Source organism: Lampetra planeri, chromosome 37, assembly GCF_965212315.1.
Source record: "Lampetra planeri chromosome 37, kcLamPlan1.2.h2, whole genome shotgun sequence".
Taxonomy (NCBI): domain Eukaryota; kingdom Metazoa; phylum Chordata; class Hyperoartia; order Petromyzontiformes; family Petromyzontidae; genus Lampetra; species Lampetra planeri.
Window position 1 is genome coordinate 3,485,202 of NC_136143.1, and position 26,387 is coordinate 3,511,588.

Sequence of the window (26,387 nt, forward strand, 5' to 3'; positions counted from 1 at the left end):
CCATGAAAACCTACGCAGTCCGGAGCAAGAGGTGAGCGTTTTTATCTCGTCAAGACCATAGGTGGGATGCGGAGTGCATTTTAGAGACGTGCGCACCGGATTCGAACCGTGAACATCTGCAACAAGCGGCGAAACGCGCCACGTCGCTGCCCAAGCAGAAAAAAAGGTGCGGCAGAGCAACGGGAAGAGGCGGAGGCTGCCGCCCCACAACGCAGCGGTGCGACGCTGTAAGCGATTTGCTTGCTGTGCACGGTGCAGGCACGTGCACACAATGGCACACGTGACGTTGTGTGCACGTGCCATTGAGGGGAAGACGCACTCGTTATTATAACGGAAAAACGAGGATGCTAGCGATGTTATGAGCACCCCTTTGCTGTCGTAGAATAGAAATGATGTTAAATGTACATTGTGGGGCGTATGGAAAAGAGTGTAGGATGGTGGTGATTATTATTAATATAATTTGCTGTCGTAGAATAGAAATGATATTCACGTTGTGAAGTGCGCGAGATGGAAGGACTGATAATATAATGATACAATTAATATACATTCAGCGTCGGCGGATAGAAATGATATTACATCTCTTGTAGGGTGGGGGCTGGGAGAGGGGGTGCGGGATTATGAAGGGGGTGATTACGCAACACTGTCTGGTGGGATCGCTCGGTGGAGCGAGGGCGAGGACTTGCGCCACGGCGAGGCCGCCGGCGTGGGGGTCGTGGGGGTCGTGGGGGTCGTGGGGGTCGTGGGGGTCGTGGGGGTCGTGGGGGTCGTGGGGGTCGCCGCCCGTGCGGTGCCCGCCCGCGTGTCGGGGAATAATTCGGAGCGCAAACATTTAAATTTTGACTTAAAGCTTTCGTGACTGCAGGAATTCACATTCTTGGGTCTTTCGGTAAAGTCACGTAGATAGGTTTAAAGAAAATAAATTATTTTTTTGTTATTTTTGTTATTTTCTTTGAACCTTTCTACGTGACTTTACCGAAAGACCCAAGACTATGAATGGGTTTTTTGCTTTAATTTTTTATTTTATTAAATTTGGTTTTTATTTTCTATCTACGTGACTTTACCGAAAGAACCGAAGAATACGGCAAACATTTTGTGCGTGTCTCCAGCTACAGCGAGGATAGAGGCGCAGCCGCCGCACTGCCTCGCTCGCGCCAGTGCCGCCAGAGCGGCCTTTCCACCACGCAGCTCTGGTGGAGGGTGGCATGTTGACCGACATCTTCCCCGCCGGCAGCTCGAGGTGTTGGAATGTGTGGGAAGTGCCCCACGCTTTACCCCCCCCCCCACTGCACACGGCCTGCCGATCGACGAACTGTGGAGGCGGGGGTGGGCGGTTAAAAAAGAAACCTTTCCGTCGATTTCACTGCCGTGCCGGGAGGTCGAACCGATGACCTCTGCGTTGCAAGTCCGGTGCAAGAACCGATACACCACGGCCGCGTCCCTCCCTGGCTTGAGAACCAGGGATTGATATCAGCCAAGTTTGTCCAGGTCATGACCTGAAAACGATTTCCACACCCGGCATACCACGTCCGGTGTACCTTTCGCCTTGGCTATGGCTACTCGTCACATTGCCACCGTCCTGGAAAATACTGAGAAATGAAACGCCGTCCGATGAACGATGTACGGTTACGGGAAAATATTCGGGGCTATGCGATTTCATTGTGGCAGACTACTCGGAGAGATGATCTGGCCAGAGACATGTTTCACATGAGCAGGAGTGGAGGAGGGGGGGTGTTTATGAATACCGGGTGTTTATGAATACCGGGTGTTTCTGAATACCGAACCTCAAACTGATATACATGCGCATAAAAAAATACAAAGACCCCCCGTATAGCCTTAACAGACTTGTTGGGGCAAGTGCTGTTAGCGAGCAGCACCTATGAAGACCTGAACGGTACACGAGGGGGTGGGTGGCCAGCACCACGCCCGACCGCCTTTGTCTCCCTAGTGGCGATGTTTACTATACACCGCACCAGGTACTCACTGAGGCTGAGTCGACCTAGGGGACGCCCAGGACCGGCTCGAATAATCGTCACCGGTGTTGGCCGTGAGCGGGAATCGAACTCATAGCGCAGCGCGCTCACCGCTACGCTACCGCTCCCCACATAAACAAAGACATGAACACGAACACACACAAACCCACCACACATGCGCGCAGATACAACAACGCATGACATTATACGCACTGTAGATGCGACTAAATATAGAAGTACTGCGTCCCCCCCCTACGGGAGAGACTGAACAAGCTCGCGAAGCCAGTCCATTGAGGGAGCCTCCATCGTAACAGAGGTGGGGAGGGGGTGGTGGTGGTGGGGGGGGATTTGACTGCGCAAGGCGGCAGCGGCGTCGTGCGCGGTGCAAACGCTCTCGGTGGCCAGCGTCGTCCAAACGCTACCCGCATGCGGCCCAGTGGTATCGGTGAGCTGTGCGGTTGAGTCTAGTTACTGACGTTGGTGGGCGGTGTGGTGAGTTGAGTGCTGGTTTTGGTGAGCAGTGCTCTGAGTTTAGTACACGGACAGACAAACACACCATTGGAACCTCCTTTGCCAGTAGCAAAATATGATAATTGGATTTTTTACCCTTTTATCTGGCAACAAAACTGACACCTTTTTTTTTACAAGGAGTCATGTTTGCATTGACCACAATACCTGCGGTCGGAATGCAAACAATAAACACAACTCTGATAATGTATGCACTGTCCTTGAAATTGATTGGTCCACACCCGAGACGGCTTTTCTTAGAGCCTAGTCTTGTTGGACCAGATGACGCCAAAAGGCGCACAACTCAAAGACAATGCACCATCAGAGTACGAGAGCTCGGGGTAAGCAAACACAGTCAGTCACTTCCATTTCATTTCATTCCGCCAGGAGGTTGCGTACACACAGTCTACGAGACTGATTCTCAATCGCTAAAACGGACCGTTATAAAAGCACGCGCTTTCTTATTTCGCTCACATTTAACAACATCGACAACAAACAACCCCAAGATACTCGCGCGTTCTAAATACGAGAGCCATTTCCAGCCGTTGATAATGAGGAGTACAACCACGCCTAATCCACTACCCCGACACGCGTGCTCGCAAATTACCCACCCCAGCGGGAGCGGGGCTACGAAATACACCGCGGCAAAACAAAATCACGGGAAATCTGTTCTTGAAACGAAGCCAGCCTTGACGCTCCCCCACCACCACCATCCACAATTTAAATTCGGCAGCGCGGCGTGACAGCTTTTACAACTGCGTGCGGAACAGCTCTCGCACTAATAACGCTGCTCTACAGCCAAAATGCTTCCGAAATAAATGTCGTCCAACTTTGCTAATTCTGGGTCACTGATAATGAAAATTATGCTTAGAGTTGTTGATTGGCTCTAGATTTCAAGATATGCTACTGGGTCATTATATAGGACCCTTGACTTGGGAATGGCAGAGGATAAGTGAGTTATAAAGGGAAGGGATCTCAATTTAAACCAGAAATTACTCAAATACATCTTTGACTGGATCTATGAATACATGTATGGCTCGGTTTGGACAGTACTTGCTTTTTGGGAAAAACAATGAATTATGCAATCTGAACCTGGTATTGCGTCATACATGATATGAATTATTATAATAATCCAAATGTATAAGGCGCATTGAATCCTAGGATCCCAATGCGCCAATGCGTGAAACAAAAACAGAAGCAGGGGGCAACCGACCAAACGAAAGAGAGGGACGGCCCATTTTAAAGTGATGGCTTTTCAAAGCAGACTTGAATATATCTACCGACTGATTGCCCGGTTTCAAGTGGCAAGGCGTTCAATCGTGCTCGCTTCAATAACAAAAAACAACGCAAAACGCTAGAAACGAAATCAGCGGCGCAACGTGTTGGTCAGGTGCAAGGGGTGCGCAGCAATCACCGTGGGGTAGTGCCGTCGTGCGCCGCCTGGAGACTTGGTCTCGGATTGCTCGCGCCCCCCCCCCTCTTTACCCGGTGCCCGTGTTCGGTAGCAGGGCGACCCACGCAGAGCCCTGCACACGGCCATCCCAATGCGTCTCCCAGCAGGAGGTCGCCACCACCACCCCCCCCCCCCCCCCGGCTACTGCTGGGTCTCTAATGAGCGTGATTTCAATGCGCCTCCAGAACGCGGCACAAACCGAGAACGGCGGTAATTAAGGGACGCACCGGCTTACACCAGCGCCATCGGGGGGGGGGGGGAGCTGTGCACCTCCTGCGTGGAGTCCAGCCACGTCGACGGCTATTCGAACGCAACTCTCGGAGAGAAAGAGGAAGGGGCCGAGCGGGCGGGGGGGGGGGGAGCGGCTGATTGTATGACTTGCAGCGTGGAAGAGCGATCATTTTGTGCAATTCGCCATCTGCCACCCATTAATACGGCACCACCGAGGCGAGAAGCGGCACAACTGTTTGTCTTTTTTTTTACTTAGAGCAGCCCGATCGGCACGCGGCCACTGCACGGCCAAGGGCCCCCCGCTCGCCGCCGTCACCAATCACCGTCGAGAGGGTCCCGATGCGAGATGCGGTGGCCCCTGCCCGGCACGGCTGCGCCGCGCGCGGTGGTTAAAGAGACGCGCCGAGGATGATTTGGCATGCAGGCCGCGTGATTAATTATTCGCGGCAGGGAGAGAGCTGGGACTTTCCGCGAGGATAAGAAGAACAATTAGGCGAGCGGCAAGCGCCGCGATTGCTAATAGCGCGCCCTGCACGCACGCCTCTTTGCTAACGCTGCACGGCAGTGCCGTACAGCTCTCAGATGTACTTCACGGGTCGTACCCACTGAGTGTTTGTTTCGGCATTGAGTACGACGTTTCGCTCCACGTGCTGGGTGAGAGCGTTTCCCCTTGCAGCTCGATCAGATAGCTTTGGGCCAAGCGGTGTTTGTTGAGCACCGCTCGTGCCCTGCGCGATGTGATAGCAGGATGGTGTGGCCGGCCATTGTTAGCCAGCGTTTGTCTCCCTAGCAGAGCTGTTGGCACACCTTCACTATGAGCTCCAACTGAACTGTTTTCGGCCGAGTCAACCTAGAGAAGGCCCACTACCACTGCTGAACACGAAATGAAGCTTAATTCTAGAGCGATGGTTCCCAACCTTTCTGGACCCACAGTCCATTGCCAACCCTAAAAAAATTTATCAATTTTCTTGCACAGCGCGTACCACACAGGATCCATGCATTCACAAATACAAAGATCCCCCTTATAGCCTTAACAGGCTGTTGGTGCAAGTGCTTTTAGCGACAGCCTATGAAGGCCGCCACGGCACACGAGGGGGTAGGTGGCGAACACCACGCCCGGCCGCCTTTGTCTCCCGAGTGGTGATGTATTTACACATCGCACCATGTACTCATTCGAGGCTGAGTCGATCTAAGGGAGCCCTAGGGATCGGTTCGGATAATCATCACCGGTGTTAGTGTCCGTGAGCAGGAATCGAACTCGCAGCGCGCCAACCGCTTCGCCCCCCACCCCACTCAGCATGGGTTCGCGCATCAGCGCGTGCCCTCCGCCGGGGGTGTTCGCACGCAAAGACACAGGAGCGAGCGCCCTGCTCTCCAGCAGCTGCGGCTCATGCAACCTTCAAGGTGGGAGAGCAGCGCGCGTGGCGAGCGAGTGGAGCGAGCAACGGGGCGCGCGCGTCCGCATGAGTGCGCCCGGGTGCGCGTTTGCGCGCGCATTCGTAAAGTGTAACAACAACAGCAAAAAACGCGAGGAAAGAGAGGATAAATACATATCGTCGAACGCACAGATGGCAGAGCGCAGGAGCTCGGAGGCACCAAAGTCTGCAAAGAGTTGCTCGGAGGCGCAGTGGAGTCGGGAGGCGCCCTGCCTGCCTGGCGCGGTCACGTGCTGCGAGCACGCGGTGTCACGTGCTACGAGCACGCGGTGTCACGTGCTGCGAGCACGCGGTGTCACGTGCTGCGAGCACGCGGTGTCACGCGCTTGGGGCTCGCGTGACACCGGTGGAAAATTATCGGCCTCAGCACCGCGCCTACATCGTGCACACAGCAAATTAAAATACAATGGGGTTTTACGATTGTTAAAAAGTCTGCAGTAATTGTTTTGTTGTTGCTCAAATGAGAATTGAGGCGATCCTCAAACTCCCTATTATAGTCCTGAGCCAGTGCTGGGAACTCCACATTCATATGGCTGAGTCTACCCTATGGCGATTGCTTCTTACATTTGCAAGATATGCTGTTCCTTCGCTGATTATTGCCTTATACCCAGAGCAAAATATATCACTCAATATGTTCCAGGTTGGCTCGGTGGCCCGTGACAATAGCCATGGCCATAGTGAGAAGTATACTGAACGTGGTGTATACATATTTTGCGAGTCATCGAAACGCACAGACCCAGCTGACAATATTCAGGCCTCTTTCTTCCTCGACTCGTCTTTAGCTTGTTTAGACGACTCAATTACGCGCACATTTTCCCCATTGTAAAAATGTTTCAACCGATCATCATCTGCCACGAGCAATCCACTGCTGGATGTGTGCATCCTCAAGCTATCGCTATCTATAACTGCTCCTCCAACGTAACAAGCCATTTCGCACCTGCAGGTGTTCATCCATGGAATTGGCCAATGGATCAGAGCCCTCCTCGTAAATACTCTTGAGACCCAGTGAGGCCATTCCTGGGTGTAAATAATTGACATCACACGCACACAAAGACAAAACGTAATATTTTCGTGCGGAGTGCACACGTGACGCTCGCGCAATGTCTCCGCCTTGGCGGACTACCTTCACCAACCTCGACGTTCAAACGGACGCAAGCGCGACAATAGCAACGGGCCGCAGAACTACCGCCGTTCAAAGTCCGTATCGCGGCATTACGCACGCCGAAATACAGCGCGCGTTCTCTTCTGCTCAGCCATTCCCTTGTGATCCCCGCACGACAGCGTGACCGTCTCGCGGCTCTTTAATTATTTATCGGCGAGGTCACGGATGAATCCACAGACGCAGCAGCGCCTGCCCTGGACGCCGGAGATACGGGCCCGCTCGCACGCCGCTGCCCGCTCTCGCGCATTTGCACATCAAAGGCCGCCGCCCGCCGCGGCCTTCCGAGTTTCCGTGTCGAGGTCCGACCCGTGGGTCGGTCTTATCTCTGTAGTTTCAGAGGAGCACATTTGACAGGTCGAGTTCTGCACAAAAGCTTAGAGTTAGCTAAGTACCCGTGTTTGTGGGATTAATGGCTCTAACGTGTACAGTGTCTGCATTTATTTCTCGTTTTAAGCCGGGCACAAAGAGTATCCGCGCAATACGGCGTCAGAGCGAGCGAGCGAGCGGTGGTCGTCACGCACCGCTGCAGACACTGCCTGCATTTGTTGCTTTCGCAGCGAATTGAAGAGGAAGGAAGAGCCGTGGCTTCTCTCCGCCCTGGCCACAGTAGGGACCACTCTCAACCGGCGTCCGGCAGAAGGTGTGGATATTTCCTCCGCAAATTGGAAGATCAAGGTCTCACCAAATCGCGAATGCGGCGAGGTGCAAGCCATCAGACGTACATCACTGATGACCGCCCAATACGTCATGCATGTTCTGGTGGAACAAGTGGACTAAGCCACTCAACTACCACCACGAATTACATGAAATGGCTGACAACATTAAACATTACAATTGTAGCCCTGCTGAATATTTCAAACGCCAAACGAAAGATATATGGGGGGGGTGGGAGGAGGAGTACACGTACAAGATTATTACGCGGTTCCAGGGGTGAGGTTTTCAAGACCCGTGCAATCCATAATGCATATTTGCTCACGACCAACATCAGTGGTGAGTGATATCTGAACCGGTCCTAGGCGAACACCCCTTCGCCAAACGCACTCCGACTTGCATGGTGACGCACGGTCAAACGTACGTATGTATTTGTACTGTCCATTGAACTTCTTTCACACCGTACGTAGTAGCCAACCGTGCTAATCGGAGGTGCAAACAACCCCCTACGCTCGAAGCAGAGTGGGAAGGATCTCATCCAGTCGTGGATTGACAAAGGGTAATACAATATTGTTGTTGGTTAATCATCTCAATGAGCAACGCCAACATAAATACAACGCGCAATGTCACATTGCTAATAGGATACTGTAATTCCAAACAAGTTTCGTTCGCTGCAAAGTTACCAACGGCCCTCGTCTAGATCCTGTGTGATTCCGTGCCAGTGGGGGTCAACAGGTGGGGCCTGTTGAGTTCAGAGGGGATCAGGTGGGGTTAGATAAAAGTCAGTGGCATAGCAAACGAGTGTGCAGGCGGTGCAACTGCACTGGGGCCCCAAGGTCCGGTGGGGCCCATGTGGCAGTCGATAACGAGTGGGGGGGGGGGGGAGGGAGTTGGCAGACAGGGCCTCCTCCTCACTTTATAGCTTGCACCAAGGGCCCACGCGACCATGGGCACGCCACTGGGTTGTTATTCGCTGCCGAGGTGCAGAAACAGTGGCCTCACCTCCGTCACTGCCCGTCGATGTGGGCTCCCGCTCGAAAGGCTGCGCTCATTAAAGCAGTCGCAGCGTCACCGATAACAGTCGTCGAATGCCACTCGGGTCGCCTCCCAAATTATCCGCGGTTCGTCTGGAAGGTCAGTGAGGTCAAGGGCGGAGGTGAAGATGTCTCGCCACCCCGGCGACAGACCTGAAACGGCGGCGGGGCCGTCGTGTGCGCCTTTGCCTTTCATTGCTCTCCGTTCGGCCGCAGAAGAGATGCGTCGCGCAGGAGATGGTGGCTTTGCGCTCCGCACTATAATGAGATGTCGTCGCCGTTTCCAATAACAGCAACAACGCACGTCGGCTGGCGCCGTTCCCTTGGCGTTCGCGACTGTGCACACGTGTGATGCAATACAAGAGCTGGGGCTCGTGATGATTTCGTTTTTAATTGGCAGGCCTTTGTTATTCATGCCAATGTTATAATTAGCGATATAGGGTTACTGGTAACATGAACCTAGAATTATTTTTTTTTATTTACAAACGGGACGGGAAGCGTACTTCTTGGACTAATTTGAAATGACTCCAAATAAGTAACCGTGCTCTGTTCCCAAATGGGCTTCACGGCTGTGCAGATACAGTATTGTTCACAATGTGCAAACTATGATGGTCCAAAAACCACGAGCATATGTTTCTAAAGTGCATATGCGTATTCAGTCGTACAACATTTTGTTCACGAGACATCCTGTCCCGAAGTGGTACGTCCATTAATTTGCCCTCGTGTTCGGAGTTGACCATTTTTTGAAAAGGCCGGAGTGTTGATATCAACAATGCCTCTTTCGTTCGCGGCAAACTTGTAATGCACAGTAGTGCACGAACGGCATCCCGGCGATATCTCCTCTCAGCACTGTGCTTCCTCAGTAGCGGCTACGGCAGTCAGAACAGTTGTGTTCACACGAGCAAGTTAATGACACAGATACCTCCTTATCTGCTCGCCGATAACGCGGATAAGACGCCCTCTTCTACACCAGTGGATTTCAACGTCTCCATCCCAGAGCCTTCCTCTCTTGCTCCCATCCTTCACCACAGCTTGGACAGACTGTTGGGCCCAGTGCTGTTAGTGAACACCGACGAAGGCCAGCATGGCACACAAGGGGGTGGGTGGCCAGCACCACGCCCGGTCGCCTTTGTCTCCCTAGTGGCGATCTGTACACATCGTACTCGGTACGCATTGAGGGTGAGTCGACCTAGGAGCGGGACAAATAACCATCACTGGTGTTGGTTGTGAGCCGGATTAGAACTCTGGTCGCCGGGTTCGTAGCGAAGTGCGCTAACTGCCACACTACCACTCCCCTATTCTCCACGTTCTTCACTATGAACCTCACAGGCACATCCTCTCCCTTTAAACCCTCCGTGCCCCCCTCCTCTTTATTCCAAACACTCAAAGCTGAACTGTGTGTCCAACTGTAGCCAAATGCACGGGAACACGTTGTTCTGGGCAGTCAGCTTTTCGGCTCAATTTCCACATCAATAGGAATAAAAGGCCAGACATTCTTCGAAGGTAGCGGCGGAACCATCTGCCCCGTCCTTGCCCTGCCAACGCTCCGGATCTCGCTACCCCGCGGTTAAGAGGCACCGCTCTCCGTTGCCTACCGATGATGCAGATAACCCCCCCAAAAAAACATATCACGAGTGCAGTGGTAGCAGATCTGAGTGACCTGATAACTGATGACATGGATGCTGACCAACAATGGCAGGGACGTGACACTCCTACCAGCTCGCCGATAACAGTCTTGCGACGCCTTGGCTAACCGATAACGGAAACCGAGTGGCGAGCGGTGCTGAAACCTTATCTCTTGTTGACCACCGCGGGTGGGACAGAGCGGTGTGGACGTGACACGAGCGTGCGTGCGTGCGCGCGCCTCGGTAGGGGAGCGGCGGTGAAGCGCTGAGCGCACCACGCTACGAACCAGACGGCCACAGCCAACATCAGCGGTGGTTATATCTGAACCAATCCTGGTCCTCCCTGAGGTCGATTCATTCTTAAATGAAGTACCTGGGAGCGGGGTGTAATCATCAGCACCGGGGAGACAAATGCGGCCTTGCCGGCCTCCGTTGATGCTCATGAGCAGCACCAGCCCAAACAGCCTGTACGGCTACGCGGGGGATCGGTGTCTTTGTCTGATGCCCTTTTTGGGGCCGACGTCCATTAAAAAACCACGCCGCTAACTACACATCCAGCAGAGACACCGCACTCCTGAATTGTAAATTAACAGCCGGGATGAGCTTACACCTTAACATTCTCCACTCGGCCGCAGCGTGAAAAGCCGCGCACACAATGCCCGCCAGTTGCTCGAGACGACGTCATTTTTTTTTCCTAGCCAGCAGCCAACTTACTCAGTTAAATAAAGAGCCAAATATGATATACGAGATGTGCCAACGGCCCGATGAAGTCCATCAATAATTTACCGTGGAGCAGAGTGGCGCCGATGCCACGCAAAGGATAGCTCTCTTTTAATTTCCCTAAAAGAGACCTCGAGCAGAAGGCTGACCGGCAACCACTAACAAGATGGGTTTCCCAGTTTAGAACGCGATAAAGCTTTTGCGACACCCTCTAACCCCGCGCCAGCACAGATTATCACGCGCATTCCCACTGCTACTGAACCATTAGCTGCAACGCATCGACAGGGAAGCACTCTTGGAGCTGGCCGGACGGCTCAGTAAATTCCTCAGCACTGAGAGGGCACTGCCAAGACCCTGAATTCTAAGCCGGGTTTCGGCCGCCTGCGATGACACCGGCTTCTCCGCCGTTGTGAGTCTGATGGTCCTCCCTTCTGGTCACCGACGACGGCACGAAATTTAAATATACACATTGATTTAGCTCTACACCTAAAATTGCCTTATTCCAGCTTTGTGACTTTACATTTATCGGTTTGGGTGACATGCAACGGACATTCTTTGCAGAGCGTGGGCGTCGGCCTGGGATAAAGAGGCCTGCTGAGGTGACTCCTGAAAGACAGCAACCTTCTCTGGCACAGGGTGATACATTGCTAGCTGTAGAGATGCAAATAGATATTTTTTCTCATCTCACGACACGAGGTTGATAGCGAAGTTGAAATATAAATGGGAGTGGGGAAATAAATATATTCGTTCGGGGGGCGGGGGGGGGGCGGGGAGTGGGTGAATTTCACATTTTATAAATATCGCACTAAGTGCAAAGAAACAACTTCAACGGAGAGTTGGGGCCTGTGGATCTCTGTGAAGCCATCGGTGACTCCGACCATGAAGGGGCGCGAATCCCTAAAAGGACTGCGTCAGATGCAGCGGCGGCACCATTAGGGAGACTCGGCACAAACCCTCAACCCTCGCGCCGTCCTTCTCGACTTGTGACCGCGACAATGACGTAAATGGGACGCACGACTTACACAGGTCCGCCAAGCCGTCGTGGCGAAAGTCGCAGCAGAGGTCACCGCAGCAGGAAGGCTCCCTCCGGTCCTGAAGCAGAACCGCTGCGGCGTGGACGCAGCAGCCTCTCCACGGCGTGCGTGCGTCACGTCCCCCGTGTCACGAGGCCCAAAGTGTCAGTGGGGCTGTAGGCAGGTCGAGCCCCCACCCCCCCGCTCCCCTCCTTGCTGAAGGGTCAACCCTAACCAACCTTATAAACTCTTATAAGGGGCCTTCCATAAATGACGTCACGCAATTTTGAATGAATTTTGACCTCCCCCCTCGTCACACGGCGTCACAAATAGTCAGGACCCCCCCCCTCAAATATGACGTCACAAAGCTCTGTCCCCCCCTCCTCAAAATAAAACATTCTTCAAATCGCTTTAAACTATTGTCATTGTAGTGCGTATTTAATGTGGCGCTGCACTCTGATGTTGTAGGAGAAAACATTTATTAAAACGTCTATTTAATTAAGAAGAACGTATTGTACTCTTTGGGTTTATCGGTAAAGTCACGTAGGTAAAAAAATAAATTAATTAAAAATGACCACCGAAAAAAACAGACTATGGATCCTTGCAGTCACGAAAACTTCTAATCTAGAATTAGAACGTGTTGTCTATATTTATTTAAAGTTGCGCATTTTGATGTGACGTCACATTTCTCAAACCCCCCCCCCCCTCGTCACACATCGTCACAAATGTCTGACCCCACCCCCCCCCTAGGTGCGTGACGTCATTTATGGACGGCCCCTAAAACAAAAAAAGCACAATAAATCGATGGGCGTCTCAGCCTTTTCTTGTGTACCGAGGGAGGAGGTGACAGCCAGAGCAGAGTGCACGGTCGACAGCGGCAGATTACATCATTACTCGTTCTGTTTCGCGTTTAATATTTGTTTAAAGTTTCATACTGAATGTCATGCCCTGCGTGAGTGGATGTCTGACCCCTCCCCCACCCACCCCCGCCTTTGAAACAAGGTCGCCCTGCAGGGGTCGCGTGTCATTACACGAAGCCTCGCTCAGGCCGCGTGCACCGCACCACCCGCAGCTCGTCGTCGCAAAACACAGGGAGGGCTCCGTCGATCGATCGCATGTACGCTTCGGCTTACCATTCAAGATACCGTATACATCTGTACACATGTACATTGTGATACGGGACAATACTGCATCACGTATCGTACTGCCAATAGTTCTTGTAACGAGCTCCGTCGTAACATCATGGATGATTTTCCAACCGAGATCAATACATTACACCAACAAAAAGAGCGTGTGATATACGGTAAGCTTGACCTGTCATAACCTTTGCACCTTTTTTGTTTACATGTGACACGTGTATACAATGTGCTTTGTTGTTTGCCGTCGGACTAAATGGTCCATTGTGGATGTAATCAATGAACGAACTCATCGCCCGTTGCTGAAGAGCGTTGTGGGTGCAGGGAAGAGGGCCCCCTCAACCCCAAAAATCCCCTCCAAAAGTCCACGCCACCGACGAGCCAAACCCAGGCTCTGCTCAGATCCGAGCGGGGAGGCCGGATTCCGGCCTTGGGTGGTTTGTTTTCTTCTTCTTGGTTCTTTCGGTAAAGTCACGTAGAATGGAAATAGTAAAATAATAAAAAAAAAACATAATAAAATAATTCTCACGACGTTTCGGCCACAACGCAAGCAGCCGTCCTCAGGTGAAGAACAGGTCTGTCAATGACTTTACCGAAAGAACCAAGAAGATGAATCCCTGCAGTCACGAAAGAAGCTTTAAATCGTGGTTTGTTTTTTCTTGCCACACTCTCCTCCTCCTGTTGACGCTGCTGGTTAATTTTATTCACTTTCCAACAGGCTCGGAGGCTCGCCGTCCGATGACAACTGCTGACGGCACCGTCCCCGAAAAGCAGCCCGCGGGGCGTGAAGTGACGCCGCGGTTTGTTTGTAAAGGTCACCAAAAGAACCCAACCGCTTCTCGGGACCCGGCGTGGTCGCCACAGAATTCTCCCGAGCCCCACCAAAGCGATTACGGCTACACAATTAATACACACACTTCTAGTTTCGCCTAATTAGTTTACCCGTGTTAACATTTTTGACTACATTTTTTTTCTAATCCGGTGTTATTTTCACCTGCTGTACAAGTGTTATTGAATAAAAAAAACTGTTCCCTAGGTCATAATAACATTGTTAAATATTTAAGAATTTTATAGTGTTGCCATAAATCTACGCACGGCACGCACTGCATATAACATTGTGTTGGTGTCGTGTAAGGCGTCTACGGGGAATTCTCTGAATTGGAGGGCGAGCTGGTGGTGAGAGAGAGAGGGTGGTGAGCAGGTCGTGAGTAAGCGGTGGGAGGGTGAGTGGATGGTGAGGGAGTGGGTGGTGAGCAGGTGGTGAGCGAGCGGTGGGCGGGTGAGCGAGTGGTGGGCGGGTGAGCGAGTGGAGGGTGAGCGATCGAGCGGTGCTGTGGGTCTGCCGAGCCCGAACGCGCAATGCCGCGTTGCCACCAGCGCCACTCGCTGTCACTGCCGGGGAGACTTAGTCCAGTGCATCCACCAGGTTTGTACAGACGCCCATCGCAGTGTTCAGCACTCCTTGAAAATAAACAAAAATCTCGCAATACTCGTCATTAACACTGCCTTACAACAGAACACATTCCTGCGGAGGGAGCTGGTAGGAACGTTGGGTTGCTCGGTCAATGGCCAGGGTCAACAGCGGCGTGGTGTATTCCGCAAATATGCCCGAATGTGAGGGCGGGCACAAGCCGGCGTGAGTAGGTTAAACGTTGAGTTTTATAAGGGCACCACGGGGTGACCAGCCCCTCCCCACCCACCCAGCCCCTCCCCTCCCACCCCCCACCCAGCTCCACCCTCCCCACAAAGCCCCTACCCACCCTCCCCACCCAGCCCCTCCCCACCCAGCCCCACCCTCCCCACCCAGCCCCTCCCCACCTAGCCCCTCCCCACCCAGCCCCTCCCCACCAGCCCCTCCCTGCACGACGGACACAATAATCCCCTGTGGGCTGGTGTAACCAGGAGGTTCCTACCAGTAAAACACATAGCAGGGCCCTGATTCAGAGATAGAGGGCAATGAGATTGACTGCTTTGTAGTTGGAGATCGTACTTCATGCCGTGGGGCTCAGACAGAATTGGGATTTGTGGCAAATGAACAGTTGTGAATTGACATCGAAAGGTTTCCCACGAGCAGACATTGAGCAGAGAACCAACCCTTAAAAGTAAATTAAAAAAATACCTACAAAGTAAAATCATCAGATGTCACTGCTGCACTGCATCATGAGAAGTGGTACCGTGATGCAGAGACCATTATTACGCTCAATTAAAACAAAGAAACATATTCAAGTGAAAAGTTGGGCTTCGAAAGCGTGAAATACCCTAAAAAGCAATTCACGAAACATCATGCATAAGCATAGATTATATAATAACACTTTCCCGCGTGAGTTTGTCTGATAATATATGCATTGTCTTTGAAACTGATTGGTCCACACCAGACAGTTTTCTCACCCCGAGCTCGCATTACTCTGATAGTGCATTGTCTTTGAGCTGTACGCCTTTTGGCGTCCTCTGGTCTAACACCGTTTGAGACGAGGCTCAAAAGAAATCTGTCTCTGGTGTGGACAAATCAGTTTCAAGGACAATGCATATATTATCAGAGTATGTTTTTTGTTTGCATTCTAACCACAAGCATTGTGGTTAATGCAGACATGATTCCTTGTAAAAGGTTTCAGTTTGGTGTTTTAACATCTTAACACCTGTTTTGTTGCCAGAAAAAAGGGGAAAACCTATTATCATTCTTCAGAAGAATTTAATAACCGGTACGGAATATTTTCCCTGAACTGTCAGCGAAAATCACGTTGGCTCTGATTTGTGTCTCCAAGTTTTCGGCAACAATTTTATCAATTTTCCCGGTTTTCAATTATCGTCAGTCTCTAAGAGCAACGCAACTCTAGACTAAAGTTTAATTTATATTTGGTAATATTTACGAGTGTTTTGGCGCCTTCCCGTTACAGGTGGACGATGGACGGACACCACGAATGCAGCACGCTTTCAGCCTCGGTTGGAAATCGTTAAAATCGGCGGCAGAAGTCACAAACGACAAACACGCTGCTCGTCCATCCCCCCACGGAGTGCCGAGTTAGGGCTGCAAAGAAGGCCCAGGAAGCACTCTCGCGACATTACAGCGACGGCAGCTTGAGCTTTCAATTAGCTGGAATGGGCAGCAGGGCCGTCAACGTCGCGTCCAGAATCGTGCGAATGCAAGAGCCGATGGCGCAATGCCCCGCGCACTTCTACGTGCGACGTCCCGTATCCTTCGTCAAGCCCGGACGTCGTCCTGCAAAGGCAGTGCCTTCCACAAGCGGCGACAATTTGTCAGCGATGTTGCGTGACATTTAAGGTCGCGTTTCATTCTCAGCGGGGACACTTCCAGCGAAGCCAACACGCGGTCACAGCACCGACACTCCGCAGGTGCGGCTTGCCAAGTGGAAACGTCCTCCGTCATTTGCACGTGTGTGAGCGTACGTTTTGAAAAGTGTACAGGAGTGGTGGTGCGATGGTTAACGCGCTGCGCTGCGAACCGCACCATCGGTGTTTGATTCCTTACCATGGCCGATATCATTGGCGAATTACGGTGTAAGTGAATTAGTCCAGGGCATTCCCTAAGGCAACTCAGACTCGAATACGTCCCTGGTGCAGTGTGTATCCAGTACTCTTGGGGAGAGAAAACTAGCCTAGCCATAGCGCTGGCCACACCACCACTTTGTGCACCATTATTTCCTGAAGAGGTGCTCACTAACACCAATTGCTCTGAGAGAAAAGTAAAGTAGGCTACACAGTGCAACTTTGTGTGTGAGCATGCACGCACGTGTACGCACAGTGTGGTAGACGCAGAGCACATTCGGAGGGAGAAAAGAGTCGGTAGAGAATTAATTAATTGCAGGTGTACAATTCATGTGAAACGTGTCAAAAGCGGCAGATGACATACAACGGCCGTCTAAACATCGTGCCTGTGTGTGAGTATAATTTATACGGGGAGCGGTAGTGCAGTGGTTAGCGCACTGCAGCGCACTGCGTTATGAACCCAGCGACCCGAATTCAATTCCTGCTCGTGGCCAACATCAGTGGCGAATATTTAAACCCGGTCCTAGGCCACCACCCCTAGGTTGATGCGTAAAGATCGACACTGAGGAGAAGGTGGCCCAGCATGGTGTTGGCCACACCACCCCCCTCGCGTGACGTTTCCGGCCTGCACAGGCGCTCACAAACGGCACTCGCCACAACAGTCTGTTAAAGGCTACACGGGGGATCTTTGTAGGATACATGAGCCACGCAACTGCTGCAGGAAGAGGCCTAATAATGTCCGGTCGTGTTCTGCGCGTGCTGGCGTATGCAGTAGAGTACGGCGCGTGTCTGCGGTGTGCGGACAACAGGGCCCACTTTAATTCTGGACGCGTTCTCGGTCGGACAGCTGTGGAAGCACTCGGCTGCAGGGCAAAGGAGTTGCATAACAACGGCGGGCATTTGGTATTATTCATAGAAATACCTTAATGAGCTTTCATTTCTTTACAGCCCCATTAAACAGGATAATGTGATTGGCCTGGGTGGCTGGTGAAACTGTCACCCGACTCGATGCAGGCAGAGTGGACATTCGAAACGCTCGCACGATTCCAGCCGCGATGGCAGCGTCAGTTTATCCGCAGCGCATTTAACTTATCCAGAATGATCTCACCGAGCCTCACGATCCATTTTCAAGAGAATCCTGCATTGGGATGTTTGGTCACTTTAAGATGTTTTCTTGTTCATGTTTTTGTTTGTTGCGGTTGCACCCGATTCAAGAGCCGAATGGCTCACAGGGCTATACCTAATCAATGAAACCGAAAACTGGTAAATTTCTCAACAAGCAGTTTGAAAGTTGGTGGAAAACCAGGGTATGGTATCTGGAGAAAACCCCGCATGGACGAGGGGTGAACACTTGAAAACGATACAAATGTGTTAAGTGTCGTAGCACGTTTGGCACGGGCCCTTGTGCAAGAAATGAAATTGGGGCCCTCCCCAATGCAATTTACCCCACAGAGCCCACTTTCACCGCACACCACCTGCACTGTCGATGACTACGCTGCTGAAGTGGGCCCGCAACCTCCTTGCTCTCCTAACAATTTACAGAGCCTGGAGAGAACGATCAGAGCTAACCCGCCGGCAGCCGCCGCTCACGCCGCAGGGCTCCGAAGGGAACAGAGCACACGTGCCGCAGATTTGTGAAACGCCTTCCCGTGGGGAATAGGCATTTGCCTTTACAGCTGTTAATCATCGTGTCGCATGATTAATTTAGCTGCGTTTATAATCACTAAGGAACGATGACCTTACAGTGCTGCGATCGTGGTTCCGTGGGTGCCAGCGTGTGTGTACGCTCTCACGAGACGGATGACGGAGAGAGACGGAGAGAGACAGCCACGCGTTCGTCACTGGCGATGATGTCGCCCTGCAGGAACGGCCCAATTAGCCCGGCCGGACGGCCAGTTCAATTTCTCTGTCAACGGTAATTTTGTGGATGTGATAAATTAGGCACCAATTTTTTTTTTTATACGCGATAGCTTCACACGAAATGTGCGTGCAGCGCAGTGCGGTGGGTGGTCGCGAGAATGTACTTGGCATCGTGTACGCACGCGACAGGAGGTCCGAAGAATTTCCCGGACGCTAAGAGTACATGCGGGCTCATGGCCTCCTTCGATAGAGTGTGCAATCTCTACGGCTAACGCTGCAGTAATCAACGACCAGTGGGTGATAACCCCCTTTACCATTGCAGGCGAGGACCTCGTTCAGGGTGGTCCTGCGAAAATTTGTGATGTGTGAGCAATTTCATCAATGAGTTTTTTGGCGTTGTAAAGGAGGAAACCTGAGAAAACCCACAATGCATACGTGGCGGGCTCCACACAGATGGATTGAAACCATTACTGTACAAGTCCTAGTTATGGCCACCAAGTCTGCCACACTCGGCATTCCGAGGCGACCTCCCGTCCAAGCGCTGTCCGGTGTCAACCTTGCTGAGCATAAATAAAAAGTTCGGTCATTCCACGTGAGCCTCGGAGTACGTCGTCGGAATAGTTGAGCGTCTCCGTCTCAAGTTCCTTGCCCGCCCCTCGTATATATTTTCAGCACAAACAGACGAAAGCGTAATGGGTCTGCCATGCCGCGGTAATTGTAATCACTGCAGTGTGCTGGTAATATGCATAATTAAATTAGAACTCATGACACGGGCAATGCTCATCTCAAGCTGAAAGAGAATAATAATAATAATAATAATAATTTCCATGCGTCAGCGCTTGCTGCCCTCACGCCGCGAGATCTTTGTGGAACGCGCCGGAAAAATGTGCCGGAGGAGTGTGCAGGAAGAGGGTGCAGGAAGAGTGTGCAGGAAGAGTGTGCAGGAAGAGTGTGCAGGAAGAGTGTGCAGGAAGAGTGTGCAGGAAGAGTGTGCAGGAAGAGTGTGCAGGAAGAGTGTGCAGGAAGAGTGTGCAGGAAGAGTGTGCCGGAGTGGTGTGCCGGAAGAGTGTGCAGGAAGATTGTGCAGGAAGAGTGTGCAGGAAGAGTGTGCAGGAAGAGTGTGCAGGAAGAGTGTGCAGGAAGAGTGTGCAGGAAGAGTGTGCAGGAAGAGTGTGCAGGAAGAGTGTGCAGGAAGAGTGTGCAGGAAGAGTGTGCAGGAAGAGTGTGCAGGAAGAGTCTGCAGGAAGAGTGTGCAGGAAGAGTTTGCCAGAGGAGTGGTGTGCCGCCGACCGTCCACGAATGATCTTGTCGCCCGCGGGATCTCGTAGTGACAAATATATTTCCAGGAACACGACTTACCCGCCCTTCCCGAGTCCACTGTTGTCTCTAAATTACTGTTAACGTCTTAAGCACCCCCCCATCGACGCGCGCTGTGTCAGAGGCACCCGAGCGATGCCTCGGTGCCGGCGACTCCGGAAATATCCGCCGCGACCCCCACCGTCACGGGTTGAGGAAAGGAGTGCTTTTTTTTGTTGCATTTCAATCCGTGACAACGGGGGGGGGGGGGGGGGTGACATTTAGCGATGGATTTCCTTCGGCATAAGGAATGGCTCAAAAGGCGGTGGGTGAAACACCCCACTGAGCCCATCGCACTTTAAAACAAACATCATTTGGTCACCGCCAGGGTATAAATGCAATAGTTCACGTTGGCGGAGCGAATAGCCTGGCCCGATTTGAGAAAGCGCATCAGCAGCCGTGTTTGGTTTGTCAATGCTCAGATGCAGATCCTGTAGGGCAGGACGGAATTAAAAACACAATCTGCAGGAGGATCAGTCATTCAAATACATGTTAATGAATTCCAGTTTCACATTTCCAAAAGCGTTCATTGAAATGCATCCACAGACGCCTCCCAGTGCATCGCGGCGCATGCGAGGAAATTCGCGTGAACGTCGGCTCAGATCGTTGCCATTGATCGTACCGGGGCGATAATTTAGCAGGTTGTAATGATCTCAACCCTGGTGGCAATTAGGTAGCCCAATACCTGCACCTCGCATACAAAAAAATATATCCCGGTACGAGAACGGTATTATTGGAGCAAGGCACTTCGTCTCGATGAGTCAAGCCGTGAGAAATAATTAAATTTCCGCGCACGCTCCAGTGGTAACTCAATGCACGCGTCCAGACACAGAGCACACGCGCGCATGCACACACGCCGCACACACGCCGCACACACACACACGCCGCAGACACGCATGCACGCACGCATGCACACACGCCGCACACACGCCGCACACACACACACGCCGCACACACGCATGCACGCACGCATGCACACACGCCGCACACACACACACACACGGGCGCATGCACACACGCCGCACACACACACACACACGGGCGCATGCACACACGCCGCACACACACACACACGGGCGCAGACAAAGAAGCCTCAAGCAGAACCGCAGCAGCTCCTCCGTCGAGTTACCAGGGTCGAAGCATCCGCCTTTGGCAGCAGCTGCAGAGCCAGAGCTGAATATTTTGTCTTGCTGGTAGACGGTAGTAGGTGGCTCATGCCTACTATCAGCCACAACCATAGGAAGAGGTATCCTGGATGTGGTGTGCCGAGTGCAAAAATATTTTGACAGTCGTCGACTGAAAACGACCGGGCTAAAATGAATCCCCGAGCGGAGCTTCGGGGACAGCTCCTTCTACTCACGAGCCAAACCCATGGCCTTTAAACTATTGCTGCCACCAAGGCTCCTAAAGCTGGAGATATTTAGAATAATCAAAGCAGGCATATATCGATATAATGATGCGTCGATGTATTAATTGTCATTTATTCTTATGGTCAACATAGAGCCATCATTAAACAATAATCTGTAAATGATGAACGTCGCATTTAGTGTTTTGCTTAAAGACACAGATGAAACTGTTACAAACGCAACGGGCGATAACAAGAAACAATGCAAACGAGGACTGTGCAAACAAAACGAACGGTAAATAATCGGTTCTTGAATCGAATTGCGCCCTCCGAATTTGCGACAATTCATCGAACCTCGCTCTCACTGGAAATACGCAAAGATTGAGGAGGTGCCATGCGCTACGACGCACCACGGCGCGGCGGCGAGCGTTGTGGAGATGACTCGCAACGGTGATGGATTCTGTACACAACGCACGCCCACGCGCTCACGCTGTTCTCTCTCTTGACAAAATAAACGCAAGAGACTTATCTGGCCGATCTCACTCGGACAATTCACTCACACATGCCGACCTAATTAATGGGACGCATTAGGAACTGAAAATTGCGCATTCCAATAGGCTCGCGTGGCTCCCCGGAGGCTGCGGCTGAGATGCGCCAGCAAATAATCTCAAAATGACAGCCCTTTTAGTCTTTTGTGATATGAAATTATAGTTTTTGTAAATTCATCATCACGACGCCATCAATACCATCACTCCAAACGCTGCAACAGATCTGTAGTCGAAGAGGTCATAGGTCATAATGTCCCGTTATTTTATTACGCAAAAGGCAATGCTCATCTTCCTTTGGCGACACTGAGTCAGTTGTGCAAATCCCACCTCGGTGTGGTAGGGACTACGGGTCGATCACTGTTTCTAAAAATTGGTGCTCATGCTATTCGACCCAGCAAGGAATGAGCATGATGATGGATGATGATGATGATGTTGGATATTGACGGGCAGAGTTTATTTCAATTGACAATTTCGATCAATTGCCAGGACTCCTGAGTCACAAGTGTAGCATCTCCATGGCTCCAGGGTTCACGTGAACCAATGAAAAGCAACGCATACACAGCAACAAACATCGATTCAATGGGAATATTGCAGGTGCAATATCCGATTTTTACACCGGTGAATGGATGCATCGTTACACTCACACCTTTAGCCTGAGGATCGCGTGTTTCCCGTCGCGGTGCGACCTGGCCAGCTGAAATTGGCTCTGCTCCAAGTAACGGGATCTGGGTGAGATCCTCTTGGGAGTCACAGCCAGGAATGTCTGTGCGCGCGCGTGTGAGTCAAGTGTGGGAGCATAGGCAGAGACGGCGCATAGCAGCAGCCACCCTCCGGCACCAAACCCTCGAGTTCCTCCGAGCAAATCTCCCAAGCCAGCCCTCCTCCCTCCCACCCCATTCCTATCCCCGAGTCTCGGAGGTAGCGGTCGATCTGATGCAGCCACCAACGCGGAGTTGGCATTCCCGTGTCATCCAGGTAGCAAGTCTCTTTCTACAACGACATTTGTAAATATTAATCTATTACGTGATGAATATTCATTCTTAGGCTCACGATTGTAAATGCATAAAATCACGTGTGTAAGAATCGATGGGATTTTTCCGCCTCCTATTATCATTATTATTCACAAATGTATGTAATGGGTTCACATGACCCAGGTCACACTTGTAAATGAGATTCTCCTGGTCTCTTGAGTTCTACCCTGGTTAAACAAAATCAACTTGAAACTCCTGCAGCCACCAGACGTGCTACCAGTCACGGAATAGCTGGCATAAAGAATCTGAACCGTGACCCAGAATCGCGACAATTAATCCAAAAACACCCAAGTGGGATGAATCGCTCCGTACCCTGTTTGGTGACAAGTCTTTTGTTCTCTCCCCTTTTCAGCTTCTATCAACAGAGGCTGCGCAGGACGAACGCTCAGGACAAGCCGCGCGGTTTCAAGCGACAGAAGCTTTTGCTAAATGAGCGACTTCTCCCCCCGTACCTGACATCCAAAACAAATCCTTAAACAGCAAAGGAATTAAAGTTAGAAGACACCTGCAGTGGCACAGCGACACAGTCGGCTCCCACGCCATCCTTACAACGCACCCAATTAGGATTAATTTTCTGCTGCACGTGAGTTGAGTTTCATAATCAGAAAACATGTTTGTTTCTGCAGCGTGATGGCCATGTTAACATTTGTACCGAGATTTCGCTCTGCCTATTCAATCAGAGGGGCAAATAATACCGTGCAGTGTGTGGGATTTTTAAAATGTTTTTATTATCTTTCATGTGTTGCGGTAGACCATTGATCAGGACGTATTTTTGGATAGGTTGCCTTTTGACCAAGTTACCTAGCAATGTACCTGATCTCAGAAACTAAACACGGTTGAGGCTGGATAGTGCTTGGACAGGCCACTGAATAACATACAACAGGCCAAAGTGGCCACGTGGTCCGTGGCACGGGGCAGTGAAGTCAAATCCACCATTGCTCCTTGACCCTCTGTGCTCTGCGACTTGGCCAAGCGGGTGCTTGACTCGCGCGATGCAGGACGCTCAAACGACGTCCATGCCTGACACGGACGGCGTGGGGAGGCGGCCCTCGTCATCTGGCGGTGGGTTGACAGGGCCGTCCACGGACACGTGCACAGGAGCGGGTAGGATGCCGTGGGCCTTTGGGGCTTCTCACCACCGTCAGAAAGATTCAACGACGCAGGGTCCGCGTTTACGTCGCGCATTAGGGCATCGCATTTGTTCAAAAAGGCTTTTTATAACTTTTAACTTATCAGCAATGCGCCGCGGAGATTTTAATCTCGTAATGATTATGTTTTACAGAGACTCTAGATTATGATCGTATTGTTAAGCACTTTGTACGAATGTAACGTTGTTGTAGTTGTCGAATTAAGATCCCCGAATATGCGCTGCAGGGCTGAGGCGCATCACGCACACACAATTATTCAGACCCTGCCATTCCTTGAGAAGCCACCACTACGCAAGCCTGTGGATATTCACCCCTGCCATGGGAATGTGGAATGTCCATTGCTGCTGCCTCAGGGCCACCAACCAACATGGGCAGTGCCCCAGTCCTCTTTTTTGTGCAGAGACAGAATTTGACATGTGACCTCTGACCCCTGGAAAAAAACTGCAAGCGACATTTACACAGTCGAACCCACCCGCGCACTGCTGGCCAGTGATGCATTTGCTACTGAATAAGCAATGGTAAAAGGACAAGCTCTGCATTGCTAATTTCTCACCGTTCTCTATAAACGAACGGGACAGCCCACTTTGCAACTACGTGGTGGATATTTCTACGTGAGTCCGTGGGCCTCCGTGAAGAGTCTGTGGGCCTCCGTGATGTGGAGAAGGGTGCTGGATGACTGCTCTATCCGCTGCTGAATGAGGTCTTCTCAAGCCAAATACGTAACACAGTATAAGTGAACTCATGGTGAAGAAAAATAATGGAGTGGTAACCAAGGAATGGAACACATCCGTGGGAGATCAAGCGATGAAATCGGTTTACAGTAAAACCTTGGATTGCGAGTAACTTGGTTTGCGAGTGTTTTGCAAGATGAGCAAATTTTTTAAATAAATATTAATTTGATAAACGAGCGAGGTCTTGCAATACGAGTAGTACATATACGCTTTATCTGCCGAGTGTCACGTGATCACAACTGATATACGAGTGATTTGATATACGAGTGCTTTGGATTACAAACACGTTTCCGGAACGAATTATGCTCGCAATCCAAGGTTTTACTGTATGTGCAAGTGCTGGTGAATTATCAGAAATACATCGCAGGATCGGGAGAGGTGGTGGCAGCTTGGGGAGGCCTTCATCTAGCAGTGGATTGACCATGGATGATAATGCAGCTGAAACGACTTGTAATTGGGTACGCGCGTGCCCGTACACTTTGTCAGTCTTGGCCCTGACAACTTACAACTCGTAACAAGAACCCCACAGCTCGAGGGGTCCCAAGCTACAATCAGCGCGCGCCTCATTAACGATAACTACTACACGTGTTCGATTGCAATACTACCCCGGAAATTATTGAAAACCGAAAGAGTCGTTAATTATTATCGTAAAAAAAAAACAATTACATCCCAGCCCCGGTCCGCGCGGAGCACTACAAAATGTCAGCCCAGCGTGGCCGCTGTAAAAATGTATCGGTTTCCCGCCACAAAAAAATGCAAGCGTCCTCTGAGGCGAATTTTGAAAAATTACTCTGAAATCCCGCAAAATTCTACAGAGCGCCGGCTACGCACCGCTCCCGCCAAACGCCACCACCGCAGAAGAAAGTGGCGGTGGCGCCGCTGTTCGGGTGCTCCGCGCGATGCGATGCTAATTAAACACGACGGGTCTTTTGTTTCTCTCTTCGTAACTCAGGAACGTGCGATTTGCCCTTGGATAATAAAAAAAAAACGTAACATTTTATAAAAAATAATGTTATAATATTTTCTTTTGGTTAGATCGCGTAAATATAAATGTGTCGTGAAACCCGCCACCACCCGACACTGCCAATTAGTAAGGTTTGTCACGTAAACAGAACGTGCCAATTCGTTACTAGTCCACAACATTTACAATCTGATTTGGTGGCGGGTTTAACGACACATTTGTATTTATGCGATCTAACCCAAAAAAAAAACCTATGTTATGGATATTGGTCGCGACAGCCTACATGTTAAACTGAAAAATTATTTTGTCATTTGTTTGCGTTTAGGCTGAGGCGTTCTCGCGCCGTCTTGGCTACGATCGTTGACGTGTTTAATATGCATCGGATGTACACAGGCAAAGTCGTATACACACACACGCACATGTGCGTACCGTATATGTATTATGTATGTACGGTACGTTACATATGTTACGTGCACACTTGTGCAGGCCGAGTGAAAAACCAGGCCTGTGCCGCACAAGAGGCCGCAGCTTTCCCCTCAAGCCACCCGGCATGAGCGGATTAAGCGAAACGCTTTACGGGCCCCCAGGCAGCCACACGGGACTCCAGATTTACGACAAAATGAATGTGTATCAAATATCAGACTTAAATTCAAACCCTTCTTAATAACAAAGAGCTAATACACGTAAAAAAAAACAAATGTCACTCGCATCTCTCTGTATATGTATCTCTAGTCTATCTCTTCTGCCATTGTTTTTGGATTTTGTGGCTTGAATAAAGAGGGCTTTGGGCGACCTCCCCCCCCCCACAAAAGGGGTAACAACCAAATCAGCACATAATAAAATCATCCCATGGACTCTACTTCCATACGTAACTCTCCTGGGCCACTGCTAGGCCCATTTGGATCGGCCCCTGGGGCCCATAAACCAAACGCGCCGTGCCTCGAAGCAATGTCCAAGATGCAGCG